Below are 7,190 nucleotides of genomic sequence, written 5' to 3' on the forward strand. Positions count from 1 at the left end.
TGAGTTGTTCTTCCCTTTACTTCTTCCCCTCCTCATCTGAGGAGGGGGAGTGAGAGAGCGGTTGTGGTGTTCAACTGCCTAGCACGGTAAAACCACCACAGATATATATATATATATTTGTAGTATTATTTGTATCATTTACTGTATGCTGAACTGAATATTGTTTTTATATGTATATGATTACTTTTACTGAGATTTTTTAATTAGTTCATCTTTATTTTATAACACTGCAAGTACTATAAGTTTATTCCCTGATTTATTTTTTATTTATATATATATATTTGCATGAAAACTTTTTCGGATTGTAGAGGAGAAAAGCTCATGTTTTATGGGTTAGAATAGCTTCAGTTTTCAGTTACATCCTTATTGCAGGTAGAAATTTCTGAACCAATGAAGCTGGCAAATATTGGTTTCTATTACATTACCCCCATTTTTTTTTTCTTCTTGTAGTACAGACATTAAAGGCATGGTCCCACTGAAATTAATAACAGAGTTTTCATTGATTTTAGACCGTTGTATAGGGAAAGTTTACACTGAAATATTCCATCAATAAGTATCATTTCCCAATAAAACATTTAACCACAGAAATGAAACAGTAATCTCCACATTAGTTCTTTCTGAATAAAATTACCTAAGGTATAATTGATCATACAAAATGATCACCTCTGACCTTACATCAGTTAACGTTGAAATATTTTGACTTCCTTTCAGACTATGGAAAATAGGTTTATAATCCAATTTACATGGAGATTGTACTTTAAAAACAGATTTTAAAGCTCTTTGAGCATATATATATGGAGTAAACAGATTGTTAGTTTTTGCTTTTTTGTTCAGGACAGGGTTTTTGAGTCTGAGATCTCTGTTGGAGACATTCTAGGAATTTATAAAGACTGCTTTAAGAAAATATTTTTGACTGTAATGATTTCTAGAGTTCCACGTATTATTCTTTAAAAAAATAAAAATACAAAAATCAAAATATTTGTATGCTTTAATCTTAATTGCTCAAGGATGTCTTGCATTAAAATATTGATAAATCATGTTTATTTTTTTTTTTCTTGAAAAACAATTTATCAATTCAAATAAATTTTCCTACTTCTACTAGTAATATTCTTTTAGCAGTTGGCCTAACAAATCTCCAAAACTAATAATTTTTGGAAGGTGTACTAAATTCTTTTTCACTCAGTCTGTTTAAACATGAGAGGTATCATGGTGTTTCCTTTTCCTTTAATATAATTTTCCTTTCAAACAGATACTCACCAAACAAATTCTTCTTCATTGGGGTTACACATATTAATATCGTGAAGTAAAGATCACTCTTTCCCTAACTGTTTATAATACTGTAACATTTTAAGACCAGTTAATAAAGTGCATGGGACACTTACAATGGGTCAAAGACTTTCACAATACAGTCCTATTCCATGTTCAGGAGGTTAGTAAAACCTAACAGAATGATAAATGGTCAGCTTAAATTGTTCTGTACTCTAAACTGAATTGATGACAGTTCTGTGTGCTGTTCTTGTCAATCAAGTGTTCCTATTAGTATTCAGTTAATTTATCATTTATATTTATAAAAAGTATATTTATGAGAAAAGGAGTTAAAGGAGTTTATCGCTTTGTGATTACTATGTGATATACTACTTTGTGATTACTTTGTGATTTTCCATTGTTTTTTATTGGTTGCCAAGAATAAAAAAAATAAAATAATAATAATAAAAAAACAAGGATAACAACTGGAGAAAAAAAATTAAAAAAAAAAAGAAAAAAAAAAGGAAAAAAAAAAGGAAAAAAAGAAGAAGAAAAGTTTATTTTGTGTCCTATTGCTATTCTCCAGGTTCCTCGAAATGTCATTTAACTTTCTGTGTTTAGTGTGGTGACTACCCAGGAGCTTGGTAAGCCTAGCAGCCTTGGCAGACATTCTTGACAGCTTGTCAAGCCTGAGGCTATTGCATGTTGTCTTTCCTCTCAATAATTAATAATTAATTAGAAGCCATGATTTTTTAATGATGGACTGATTTAAATGTACTGGTTTTGAGGGGGTAGTATTTTTTGTAAAACATTCAGTTTTTGAAAGCAAAAAAGAAAAGTAAGAGCAATGATGTACATGTTTTCAAATGAGTCAAACAAGATCACGGGAGGAATAAAGGTTTACCATAAACATATATCCATTTGTGTATATAAAGATGCATTTGCACACAAAGAATCTAGTCCCTGCTGGCCAAACACAAGTGAGTAAACACCTTTCTGCAAGCCCAGAAAATCAAACACAGCCTAAAGCACCTAAATTAAGGATTTCCCTTGCATGCAAAGCACAAATCCCAAAGCAGTATTTTTTTCTTAATCAGTTGGTGTGTTCTGAAGAAATGTAGGAAATTTTTCAAAGACACTACAAGTAGCCACAGGACAGAGAAAGGAATAGAAGAGGATGCAGTTTTTAACCGATGTGAATCCATCATTCTACCCGTGGAATCATAAAGAGGTTGGGGCTGGAAGAGACCTTAAAGATCATCTAGATCCAACTTCCACACTGTGGGGAGGGATGCCACCCACTAGATCAGGTTGCCTAGGGCCCCATTTAACCTGGCTTGAACACTTCTAAGAATGAGGCATCCACAGCTTCTCTAGCTGATCTGGTCCAGTGTATTATCACCCTCTTTTAGTTTAAAACCATTCCCTCTTATTCTATCACTATTTTACCCATGTAAAAAGTTGTTCTCTGTCTTTTTTATAAGCCCTCTTGAAGTACTGAAAGGCCACAATTAGATCTTCCCAGAGCCTTCTCTTCTCTAAGCTGAACATCCTCTGCTCTCTGTCTTTCTTCATAGAAGAGGTGCTCCAGTCCTTTGGTCATCTTCATGGACAGCCTCTGGACCCACCCTAACAGGTTGACATCTCTCTTGTGTTGGGGTCCCAGGCCTTGTTGGTGTCTCACAAGGGCAAAAGAGAGGGGGATAATCACTTTTTTTGACCTGTTGACCACACCTCTGTTGATGCAGCCAAGGATGGAGTTGGCCTTCTGGACTGCAAGCACAGTCTGCTGGCTCAAGTTCAGTTTTTCGTCCACTAGAACCCCCAAGTTGTAGAATCATTGAATCATTAAGGTTGGAGAAGACCTTCAAGATAATCTGGCCCAACCATATCCCTAACATCAATATCACCAACTAAACCATGTCCCTAAGCACCATAACCAACTTTTCCTTGAACACCCCCAGGGACGGTGATGCCACCACCTCCCTGGGCAACCTATCCCAATGCCTAACTACCCTTTCTGAGAAGAAATGTCTCCTCATTTCCAACCGGAAGCTCCCCTGCTGTAACTTGAGGCCATTCCCTCTAGTCCCATTGCTACTTATCTGAGATAAGAGGCAGACACCCAAATCCCCACAACATCCTTTGAGGTAGTTGTAAAGAGCAATAAGGTCTCCTCTGAGCCTCCTCTTCTCCAGACTAAGCAACTCCAGTTCCCTCAGCCGTTGCTCACAGGACTTGTGTTTCAGACCCTTCACCAGCTTTGCAGCCCTTCTCTGGACACACTCCATGACCCTGATGTCTTTCTTGTACAGATGGGCCCAAAGCTGAACACAGTACTCGAGGTGCAGCCTCACCAGAGCAGAGTACAGGGGGATGATCACCTCCCTGGTCCTGCTGGCTACACTATTCCTGATATAAGCCAGGATGCCATGGGGCATAACATTAGTAAATCTCCAGTCATCTTGGACCTCTCAGGATGACCATGACCTCTAAGATGATGGAAAGCGGCCCAGAAATCACTTCCACCAACTCCCTCAGCACCCTTGGGTTCACTCCATCAGGGCCAATAGATTTGTGGGTATCTAGCTTGCCTAACCTCTAACCTAATCCTCTTCAGCCAGGGGAAAGTCTCCCTCTGTCCAGGTTTTCTCTCTTGTTTCCAGGCTCAGTAGTGTGTGTGGGCTAGCCATAGCAGTGAAGACCAAAGCAAAGAAGGCATTCAGTAACTCCTCCTTCTCTGTATCTGCCATCACCAAGTCACCCACCTCATTTAGCAGCCCACTCACATTTTCTTTGTTCTTCCATTTGCTGCTGATGTATTTGAAGAAACCCTTCTTGTTATCCTTTTTGTCTCTTGATAAATTTAATTCTAACTGGACGTTGCCCTTCCTCATTGCAGCCCTTCATTCTCTGACAATGTTCCTATATTCCACCCAAGTGGTCTGTTCCTTCTTACATATCATGTACACTTTCTTCTTCTGCTTAAGTTTTCCCAATAGCTCTTTACCCCCTCACACAGGCCTCCTGCCCACCTTGCTCAACTTCTTTCTCATAGGGATGCACAAATCCTTAGCTTGGAGGAAGTGGTGCTTGAATATCAGCCAACTTTCCTGGGCTCCTTTTCCCTCTAGGGCCCTGGACCAGGGGATTCCTCCAGTTAGGTCCCTTAAGAGGTCAGACTTCTCTCTCTTGAAATCCACGACTGGAGTCCTACTTTTTGCCCTGCTTCCTCCTCACAGGATCTTGAACTATAATATCTTGTGGTCACTGCAGCTGAGACTGCCCTCAGCTTCACATCCTTATCTGCAGAGCTGCTCTCAGTGAGTTCTTCACCCTGTCTGTCTTCATGTCTGGGATTCCCCAGCACCTTGCACTTGGACTTGTTGAACCTCATTAGGCTCACATGATCCCATTTCACAAGCTTGTCCAGGTCCGTTTGGATGGCACCCCTTCCTTCTGTTATATAAACTGCACCACTCAGTTTGGTGTCATCCACCACCTTGATGATGGTACATTCAATTCCACAGTCTTTGTCATTGATAAAGATATTAAACAACACCAATAAACCCCTGAGTGAAATCTTCACTAGCCTCCACCTGGATATTGAGACATTGACCACAACTCTCTGTCTGCAGCCCTTCAGCCAGTTACTTATCCCCTAAATAGTCCACCCTTCAAATCCACCTCTCTCCATATTTAAGAACAAAGTTGTCAAGTGGGACCATGTCAATGGTCTTACAGAAGTCCAGGTAGATGGTCTTATATGTGCCTTAACAAATCCTAGAATCATAGAATCGCATATATGATTTCATGTTTGTTATGTACTATATATTACCTATTACCTACTATATGCTGTATATTATATAGTATAAAATACACACTATAAATATACACTTTCACTATATGAAATAGAAGTAATTGTTATAGTATATACTGTATACTATAGAAATACTATATATTATATACTAGTACTGCTAATATGTATAGTACATTTAATTTAACCTTTTATTTCCTTGCTGCAGAAACCCAAGTTCAGCAAAGACTCTATATTGTCTTTAGGAGTGCAATCACTAGCTTTAAGTTGTACATCTATGCTCTATGCCTAGTGCCTAAGAAATGTCTGTCAAAGTGCAGTCAAAACATGCTCAGTAGGGAAATGTTGGGCTCTAGTTAAAGTCCCTTCCTCTGTAGATATTAGACGTTTCATTACCAAAACCTGCCTCCCTAAATTCAGGATTCAGAAACTGATCCTACAAAGGGATATCTGCATGTTTCACCAAAATATAATATTAGCATGGTTTCCAGGAACAGTTCATCCACAGAGAAGCAGAGATTCTCTCAGGGTGACATTGTTCACTTGAATGTAGATCGAAAATATCAGCCAGAGAGAGGTGATTTCACACTATGCACAACAGCAGCATGACAGCTCCATACCCAGCTGCAGTCCTTGTTATACTAAGCCTCCCTGAGTGAAACTATATTTAGCCTAGTGATGCAATTCTGTTTCTACTTTTTTTTCGGGGGGGAGGGATGATAAATTATTAATAATAATAATTTTAAAAAAGTTAATGTGTTAATATATGTATTTATTTTTAGATACTACTACCTTTTTGCTACTATTTAACATTTGTGAAGGCTTCTCTGTATAGCTAACATCAATATATGACAATGAAAATATGATTGGCATCTCTTGCACCTTAAAACTTGCCAGCGCTTTCAGCAATAACCAGCCAATGATCCAACCATAGCCAGGAGCATTTCCACAAATGTGCAGTCTGTAACTTGAGATTGATCAAGTCAATCATTGGGGAATGAATTAGAAACATTCAATAAGGGAGTAGATGTGTTGTCTTTTAGGTTATTTTTGGTTCTTCTCTAAGGTGGCAAATGTCACTAGACAACAATAGTAAAAAAGTGTGATGTCTTTGTTCTTTAGAGAAGCACCCTACATAGAGAGGAAAATGTATCTGCATCAAAGAAACACCCAGTTTATCTCAGTATCTGAATTCATTTGTTGGGGTTGAATCTATTGTGGGGTCAAAGACTCAGTCGATTCATTCATTGATTCAGATTCATTCATTGTTGGACCAGGCTTGCATGTCTGTCATAGAATCACAGAATCATAGAAAGGCTTGGGTTGCAAGGGGCTGTAAAAATCATCTAGATCCAACTTTCCTACCATGGTCAAGGATATCACCCACTAGATCAGGTTACCCCGGGCCCCATCCAACCTGGATTAGAACACCTCCACCACAGGAACAAGACATCTACATCTTCTCTGGGCAACCTGGGAATTCTCTCAGTTTGTACTCATATCTAGGACTGCAATCTGAGACATGAGAAACTGGGAGAACTCATTGAGAGCAGTCCTGCAGAGAAAGACTTGGGGATTTTGGTGGACAAAAACCTCATCATGAGCTATCGGTGCTCCCTTGCAGTCCAGAAGGCCAACTTCATCCTAGGCTGCATCAAAAGAGGTGTAGCCAGCAGATCAAGATAGGTGATTGTCCCCCTCTCCTCTGCTCTTCTGAGGCCCCACTTGGAGTACTGCATCCAGGTCTGAGGCCCCCAGTACAAGAAGGACATCATCTTGCTATATTTTAGGGTTGACATATGTGGACATAAAGTTCAAAATTTATCCAAAGTCCAGTATTGTTTCTCTTTATAAAAAAATATGGATTCAGTCTCCAATATCTTTGTCAGTTACTGTTTGGTGAAAGGGTGGTGCATCTGTAAGGATCATAAAAATAACATTTTGTGATGAAAAAATGGTCTTGACAAGTTGACTAGCTTATTTTTACCCAAAGTCAGTAATGACTCTGTCAGTATTGTTCTGTACAGTGATTTTTATCAAGTTGTTCTGAAAAAACTTTCAGCGATGGAGATTGGACAATGGCTCTACATGCTCTGGTTGAGTACTTCAGTTATCCTTACTACCAGGA

At 38.7% G+C, this 7,190-nt stretch overlaps 1 long non-coding RNA gene across 1 annotated transcript in view; it reads left to right on the forward strand.

The window, feature by feature from the left end:
* The window catches only part of LOC118160747, a 22,081-nt gene extending 17,340 nt beyond the window's left edge, over positions 1–4,741 (forward strand). The window contains exon 3 of the long non-coding RNA XR_004747655.1: positions 4,613–4,741. This is a non-coding gene — a long non-coding RNA (uncharacterized LOC118160747). The remainder of the gene's footprint in view (positions 1–4,612) is intronic.
* The last annotated feature ends 2,449 nt before the right edge of the window (positions 4,742–7,190 follow it).

The sequence above is a fragment of the Oxyura jamaicensis genome, chromosome 1 (assembly GCF_011077185.1).
Source record: "Oxyura jamaicensis isolate SHBP4307 breed ruddy duck chromosome 1, BPBGC_Ojam_1.0, whole genome shotgun sequence".
NCBI lineage: Eukaryota > Metazoa > Chordata > Aves > Anseriformes > Anatidae > Oxyura > Oxyura jamaicensis.